Source organism: Dipodomys merriami, unplaced genomic scaffold (assembly GCF_024711535.1).
Source record: "Dipodomys merriami isolate MVZ:Mamm:240054 unplaced genomic scaffold, mDipMer1.0.p SCAF_529, whole genome shotgun sequence".
Taxonomy (NCBI): domain Eukaryota; kingdom Metazoa; phylum Chordata; class Mammalia; order Rodentia; family Heteromyidae; genus Dipodomys; species Dipodomys merriami.
In genome coordinates, this window is record NW_027206101.1 from 683,380 (window position 1) to 691,755 (window position 8,376).

Consider the following 8,376-nt stretch of genomic DNA (forward strand, 5'->3'; position numbering starts at 1 on the left):
TTCTTTAAGAGCAAACCGGTTCTCAGCCCTACACGTGGAAGGGCGGGACCAAGAATATAGTAATCTTGTGAGTGACTCAGAGGAAAAAATGTTAGAGGAGGAGGGAGAGCAGCTCGATCCAGCTGATAGTGAAGAGTTAGAAGAGGCTGCGGCGGAGCACGTGGCAGACAGATATGGAGGGTGGCGCCCCCTAGGGGTGGGAGTACCGCAACAGCCAGGGAGAGGAAATGGAGCTGGCCCTCACCCGTCGGCCCCCCCGCCGTGCCCGCCGGCAGGGAAGAGTCACTTTATTAAAGAAAATACCTGGTCGCAGCTGGCAGCTGCTTTCCCAGTTTTTGAAAATCTGATTACTGCTGAAAGAAATTTTGAGCCGGTTTCCTACTCCCAGCTTAAGGATTTAGTTGAGGCAGTCCGGACTTATGGAGTGACGGCTAATTATACCACTGCCTTGCTCCGAAGACTGACCTTCAATGCCATGACACCCACGGACTGGTTTGAGGTAGCCCGTACCTGCCTTAATCATGGGCAGTACCTCGATCTCCGGTCTATTGTTCAAGACAAGGCTCAAGCCCAATACAGACAAAATGTCCGTGACGGGCACACGGACTGGACCGTAGACATGCTTCTCGGGCAGGGAATCTACTCGGTAGACCAGACAGGATATCCCTTTGAAGTATACCGCCAGGTAAACGAGGTTTTTTACATGTCCTGGCGAGCCCTCCCAAACAAGGGAGAGGTGGCTGGCAATCTAACAAAAATCATGCAGGCCCCTAATGAGCCATTTTCTGATTTTGTTGCCCGTATGCTAGAGACAGCCGAGCGGGTGTTAGGAAATCTGGAAACAGCCATGCCATTTGTACAACAAATCATTTTTGAACAAAGCACCAAGGAATGTCAGAGGGCAATTACCCCAGTAAGAACCCAAAGCCTAGAAGCTTGGTTAAAAGCCTGCAGAGAAGTAGGTGGCCCCCTGACCAATGCGGGGCTGGCGGCTGCTGTCTTGTCGGCTGCCGGGCCCGCAAAAGATAGTAAAGGAAAAGGGTGTTTCCGGTGTGGTCAGTTGGGACATTTTAGACAGCAATGCCCACAAAATGGTGGTCCTGCACAAAACATACCCAGGCCGCCAAGGACTCCAGGAGTGTGTCCTCGTTGTAAAAAGGGAAAGCATTGGGTCAACGAATGCAGGTCAGTTAGAGACATCAATGGACATTTTATCCCCCAAATTACTCCAAACACTAATTCGGAACAGGAGCCAAAAAACGGAGAGAAGGGCCCTCGTCCCCAGGGCCCGAAAGTTTATGGGGCATTTCAGACTCTGGCTCCCTGACAGCACCTGCTACAACCCCCCAGCCAAGAAGAGCAACCTCAGGCTCCGCAGGGTTGGACCTCTGTGCCACCTCCGGACGGGTATTAACACAGCAGATGGGAGTCCAGATTGTGGAGACAGACATGACAGGACCCCTAGATGAAGGCACTGTAGGAATAGTTTTAGGACGCTCCTCCTCCACAATGAGAGGATTAATAATTTTCCCGGGAGTAATTGACCCTGACTATACGGGGACTATCAAGGTCCTCTGCCATGTCCCCCATGGAGTGGTGTCCATTTCTCCCGGGGATAGAATTGCACAGCTCCTGCTTTTGCCTTCTCTTCATGGCAACTTCCCTGCTAAGGAGATAGAGAGAGGAGATAAAGGGCTAGGCTCCACTGGAGTCGACCTTACATGCCTGTCCATAACTTTAGACCAAAGACCCATGCTAACTCTCCAAGTGGAAGGGAGAAGATTTGAGGGATTGGTGGATACAGGGGCAGATCGAAGCATCATCCAAAGAGGGGAGTGGCCAAAGCAATGGCCAACTCAGAAATCCTCCCAGACCTTACAAGGGCTGGGCTATGCCGATGCCCCACAGTTAAGTGCAAAAGAATTGACTTGGAGAACAGACGAAGGCCAGGTTGGAAAAATGCAGCCATTTGTGGTAGACGTCCCTGTCAATCTTTGGGGAAGAGATGTGCAGCAACAGCTGAAGCTAACTTTAACTAATGATTATTCTGAGGCCAGTCAGAATATGATGAAACAGCAAGGATTTGTGCCAGCCTTGGGGCTTGGTCGGCGTCTCCAAGGACACAAGGAGCCGATAGAGCCACTTCCTAAACAGGACAGGAAGGGTTTGGGTTTTTCTTAGGGACCTCTGAAAACAAAGCTTCCACTGAAGGTGTGGTACCCATACCTTGGTTAACGCAAAAGGCGGTGTGGGTTCCTCAGTGGCCCCTCTCTCGAGAAAAATTGGAAGCGGCTCAAACTCTTGTCCAGGAACAGCTGCAGCTGGGGCATGTTGAGCCTTCAGTGTCATCTTGGAATACCCCAATTTTTGTGATCAAAAAGGCCTCCGGAAAATGGAGATTATTACATGACCTTAGAGCAGTAAATGCCCAGATGCAAATTATGGGACCCATCCAAAGGGGACTTCCACTGCTCTCTGCTTTACCTAGAGAGTGGCCTATTTTGGCTTTAGACATTAAGGATTGTTTTTTTTTCCATACCTCTTTATGAAAAGGATAGGGAGCGCTTTGCCTTTACTTTGCCCTCGGTTAATCATGAAACTCCGGATGCTCGCTATCAGTGGAAAGTTCTCCCCCAAGGGATGGCTAATAGCCCAACAATTTGTCAATTGTTCGTGGGGGCTGCATTAACCCCTGTTAGGGAAAGATTTCCAAAAGTACGGATTGTCCATTATATGGATGATATCTTGTTGGCTGCTCCCTCGGTAGAGACTCTTCATAAGGTGTTTGGGCAGGTAACGGAGACCTTAGCTAATAAAGGATTAATTATTGCCCCTGAGAAGGTTCAGCAGACTAGTGTTGTTCAATTTCTGGGAACCATTGTTTCTCCTACTGAGATTAAACCACAAAAACTTTCCATTCGAACTGGTCATCTTAAAACACTTAATGATTTTCAGCAATTGGCAGGAGATATTAATTGGATAAGGGGGTTTCTTAATCTCCCTCGGTCAGAGTTGTTACCTTTATTTGCTATTTTGGAGGGCGACCCTGAAGTCACCTCCTCTAGATCCCTGACACCTTTAGCACTAAATTCCCTACAAAAGGTTGAGGCAGCTTTGTCTAGGGCTCAACTTTCACGGGTTGATTTAAAATTACCTATTGATTTATGTATATTAAAAACAAAAAATTATCCCACGGGGGTTCTTTGGCAAAATGGCCCCTTATTGTGGCTCCATGGCAATTCTGTGGGAGCAAAAACTGTTCAATATTTTCCTGAATTAGTGGCTAAACAGGCAATTTTGGGTATGAAGTATTGTTTAATGCACTTTGCAAAAATTCCAGATAAATTAATTATTCCATACACCCGTGAGCAAGTTGAAATTTTAGCAGCCACAGTGGATATGTGGGCAATTCTTGTTTGCTCATTTCCAAATGTAATTGATAGTCATTATCCTAAGCATCCTCTGCTTGCCATAGTTAACAAAAATTTAGTGTATTTTCCTGTTGTCACTTCAAAGGAGCCCTTGGCTGATGCTCTAACCATCTTTACGGATGGATCAAAATCTGGACAAGGTGCCTTTTTTGTTCAAGGACACAAACAGCCGGTAGTTTTTAATTTTCGGCCGAATGTCCCACAGGCTGTTGAATGTTTAATTGTGCTTGAAGTTTTTAAAAGATTTGATCAACCTTTTAACTTATTTTCTGATTCATTATATGTTGTAAATGCCGTTGCTTCTCTTGAAGTTGCTGCTTCAGTTAAGCAGGCCAGTACAATTTCTAATGTTTTGTTACAGATTCAGTCCCTTATCTTAAACAGAAAACATCCTTTTTATATTGGACATATTCGCGCCCACTCTATGTTACCGGGCCCAATGGCAAAGTGTAATGATTTGGTGGACCAGGCAACTCGGGCTGTGGCTCTGGTCGCTGCTGATCCTGTAGAATTGGCAAAAGACTTTCATAGATTGTATCATGTACCTGCTAATACCCTTAGGAAAAGATATAATTTGTCCAGGCATGTGGCAAGAGATATTGTTAAAGCCTGTAAATCTTGTGTTACCTTTCTTCATCCTCCCCATGTGGGGGTAAACCCCAGGGGGTTGAGACCAAACGCCCTATGGCAAATGGATGTTACTCATCTGACGGAATTTGGTAAGTTGAAATATTTACATGTGTCTGTGGACACCTTTTCTGGTGTCATTCATGCCACACCTCTGGCAGGAGAAAAGGTGTCTCACGTCAGAATACACTGCTTAGAATCTTGGGCAGCTTGGGGAAAGCCCCTTAGACTTAAGACGGATAATGGCCCTGCTTATACTTCCCATGGTTTTCGCGCCTTTTGCGCACAAATGCAGGTTGCCCACACCACCGGATTGCCCTACAATCCTCAAGGACAAGGTATAGTGGAAAGAGCTAATAGAAGCATAAAAGAAATGCTTCAAAAACAAAAAGGGGGAGTTGCTGAGTCCGCATCCCCCAGGGAAAGACTTTCTCTTGCGCTCTTTACCCTTAATTTTTTAATTCTAAATGACAACGATCAGTCTGCCGCAGATCGGCATATGACAAGAGACTCCATGGATACTAAAGACATGGTTATGTGGAAGGATGTTATTAATAATAAATGGTATGGACCGGATCCGGTAATAACGAGATCCAGGGGAGCTGTTTGTGTTTTTCCACAGAGTCAAGAAGTACCTCACTGGGTGCCAACGAGACTGACCAGGCCGGTGGAGACTGCAGAAAAACCCCCTCTTGAAGATACAGCTGATCTTCTTGCTGTTAGCAACAGTGCTAATAGCAATCCCTGTGATAGCTAAACCAATGATGCTGTGGGCTGTTACAATTTACTGACTGGATTGCCTCTGTGGTGTCCTTTGTCAAAGAGCGGGTGGGAGTCGGAATGTTTTTAGCCTGCTGCTTGGGAGGATGCGTGGTCTGCCTATGGTTGGTCTGTTGCCTTCGAGCCCAAACCAGAAGGGACAAGGTTGTTATCTTGCAAGCATTAGCCGCTTTGGAGAGTGGATCCTCACCCCAGATCTGGCTGTCGGCCCTAAGAGGCAGTTAAGCCTTACCATTCTGCATAGCCTTAGCACCCCGAGGGATCAGGGGATCCCATTGCACCAGGACAGGTATGCAATTTGCAATTTGGGACAGGTTGCCAGGCAAGTGCACTGCACTTGAGGGTACCATCTCCTCAAGAAGAGCATGCTGGGTTGCAAGTGGATTGATGCCCAAGATCCCACCTCTGCAAAAAAGGCATCGGACGGACCTGGTCATCACTGGGGATGGCGCCCCTCAGGCGAAGGCCAGTGCAAGGTCCTCTCATTAATGTCTTAGACAGAGGCCCAACCTCTACTCTTACCTGTTGCCATAAAACAAAGAAGGGGGAACTGTAGGGAGCCGAGGCGAGACTCCGCCCACTCCCTTGCAGTTTTGAGGATTACCACTCCAGACGGTGCTTGGCGGGACGCCTGGGCTGTGCGCGCGTGTGCGAGCCAGGTAGTGTCCCCAGCCAATCCCATGACACCTGGTGACGGTAAAAGGCAGGCGACCAACAATAGAAAGACCCGTGTTCCAATTCCCTATATAAGCGGCTGTATTTTGGGTGCACGCTCTCTCGCGCCCAAGCTCTCCTACAACTAAAAGGCTCTCCAATAAAGCGTGATCTGAGAAGACTTCTGGTGTGGTGGTCGTTTTTCCTCGCTGGTCGAGTAGACGGTCACTACATGCAGGAAATTCACCAGATTTTTCTGACCAGTTCAACCATTGTGAAATCTTGGTGAAATACATGGACATCTCATTCCCACTTGCACTCAAAATCTCTGGTTAGGCAATTCTGACGAAGACCAGGAACAAGATGAAAAAGTGAGAAATGGTATCAATTGCAAGAAAAAAATGGAGTAGGATCCAAGCAAATTTATTCTTTGGGATGCTGAAATTAATCTGCTTACTATGGCTTGTAGACTACTTTCCTAAAAGGCCACCCAGATGAATACTAGGGATGAAGATGAGTATACCCCTCTTCATTGGGAAGCCTAGAGTGGCCACTTAGACTTTGTCCTGAGTTGGTAGCTCAAGGCAGATATTCATGCAATAACTCTGAATGGCTCACAACCCTGCACAGTGCTTATATGTGCCATAATACTAGAGTGGCTTCTTTCTTAATTCATCATGATGCAGATACCAATACCCAAACTAAAGGCCTCTTGATTGCCTTGCATCTTGCTGCTGGGAATATAAATAGAAAAGATACTCTGTTGAACCATTATATCAAACCAGGTCTGAAGATCAACTTGGAAGAAACTGCATTTAATATTGCCACAAAACGATAAGTATGTATCACTACCTCTTTGAAGTTGTGGAAGGCTGTTCAAATTGTTCTCCTAAGTTGTAATGGTTTGGTTAAGTTTCTTAAATTTTAAAAATGCCAGTCCATCCTTTGTGTCCCTTAATGGATTCCATGGTATTCTTTCAAGAGAATTGCCTGACTTTTATGTCAAAATGTATTAAAGAGTTGTTTGTATACATCTATAATGATTTCTGCAGTTTGTGATTTTTTAAAATCAGAAATAATTTTAACTTCTCTGTTGAAATGAATAGTATAGAAACTAAAGTTTTCCTTGTAGTTTTCTGAAAAAAAGTATGTCTGTGTTTGTATAATATCCATAATCTATTTCATTCGCTCCTAGATATAATACTTGGAATTCTACATTGTTATATAATGTATAGGTTCATTAATAAATGTGTCCTTTCAGACTGCATTCCATATAGAAGAAGTTTAAGATTTCTTTTTTTCCTAGGTCCTTATATTATTTTATTTCTTTGGGATAAAATTACAATGTTATCTAATTTCAAGTTTTGTAAAGGTTATGCTATGTAAAGGCCTTTCTAAGGTGAAGAATTAATACACTGATTTCAATCTAACCTTTAATTCTATAAATTACATGTATTGTTACACTTGTTTTTTTTGTAATTTACTTTTTAATAACTGTTTTTCATTTCTTGCATCAGAAGAATGAAAAAAATATGGAATATTTCACAAATTTTCATATCATCTTTGTGCATGTGCCATGTTAATCTTTGTATTGAAATTTGGGTAGACCTGTTTCTGAAGCATGTACTACCCTCTAAATTTAAGTACTTAATGATGCAATCTTTATACAGGCATCTATCCATGGTTCCCTATTTGTAACAAGGAACCCTTATTGTTCCTAAAAATGCTATTGATCTTATTTCTCTAAAATTCTGTGTATATTGGAAAAAACATATCGTTTGGTCGATTACTCACATTTACAATTTTTTGTCAATGTCTATTTTGTCATTTTCATTTTAAATTTAATCATACTTTGAAACCTTTTCAGCTAAGTCCAAAGGTGTTGGCTTTTCAAATACTTATTTATCAACTCAGTTAGCTTTGTAGAGCTAATGGATTCAAAGTAAGACTTGCTTAAGAGCTACTTCTAAACTTCTGCAGCTTAAAATTTCCCAAATGAGGTCTTGCTGGGACAAATGTCTACCTGAACCTTTACCCTTCTTCCATGTAGGAATAGACCAACCAGAATATCTTACCCTGACAGCATAGATTGTCTTACTGGAACAAAACTAATCTTAGTTACAAGGAATCATAGAGAGATGAACAGTTCAGACAGAAATTTTCAGAATGGAAGATATTTTATCAAAATATAAGTGTTTATTATACTTATCATTTCAAAAGTAGCTAAAGCCAAGAAGGTGAAAAAATTGTTCATATGCATGATTACCTACTGTTCTAGCCTGTGCATCATCCAATCTGGCAGGAATTTACACTACTGATTTTCTATCACCAAATATTTCCATAGCTCCTGAAGAAGGCCATATGTTTCTCCTTGATATTAGGCCTGAAATTGGTAATGTTTTAATCATAGTGTTTCTTCTTGCCTCTAGGCTGTAAATCTACAAATGGTAAAGCTTTAAGTCTAACTCTACCAAAAACTGAGGTAGAGATAATGGAATAATACTTTAAAACAGAGTTGCTGGGGCTGGGAAGGTGGCTCAGTGGTAGAGCACTTGGTTTGCATGCTTGAGGCCCTGGGTTGGATTCCTCAGCACCACATAAGAAAAAAGCCGGAAGTGGCGCTGTGGCTCAAGTGGTAGAGTGCTAGCCTTGAGCTTAAGAGCTGAGGGACAGCACCCAGGCCCAGAATTCAGGCCCCACGACCGGACCCAAAACCCCCCCCCCAAAACAGAGTTGCTTTTGATTCCCTAACCACAACACAATAATGCAAAACAATTTTTATTTTATATGTACTTATATATTTTATATTTATATGTGCTGATTTTAAATTTTACACAGTGAATCTTTCTAGAAAATAATTGAAGACTCATCTCAATTTCTCATT

At 43.5% G+C, this 8,376-nt stretch overlaps 1 pseudogene; it reads right to left on the minus strand.

Moving 5' to 3' along the window:
• Positions 1-7,018: 7,018 nt before the first annotated feature.
• On the minus strand, positions 7,019-7,115 carry LOC138811438 (U6 spliceosomal RNA; annotated as a pseudogene).
• Positions 7,116-8,376: the final 1,261 nt, after the last annotated feature.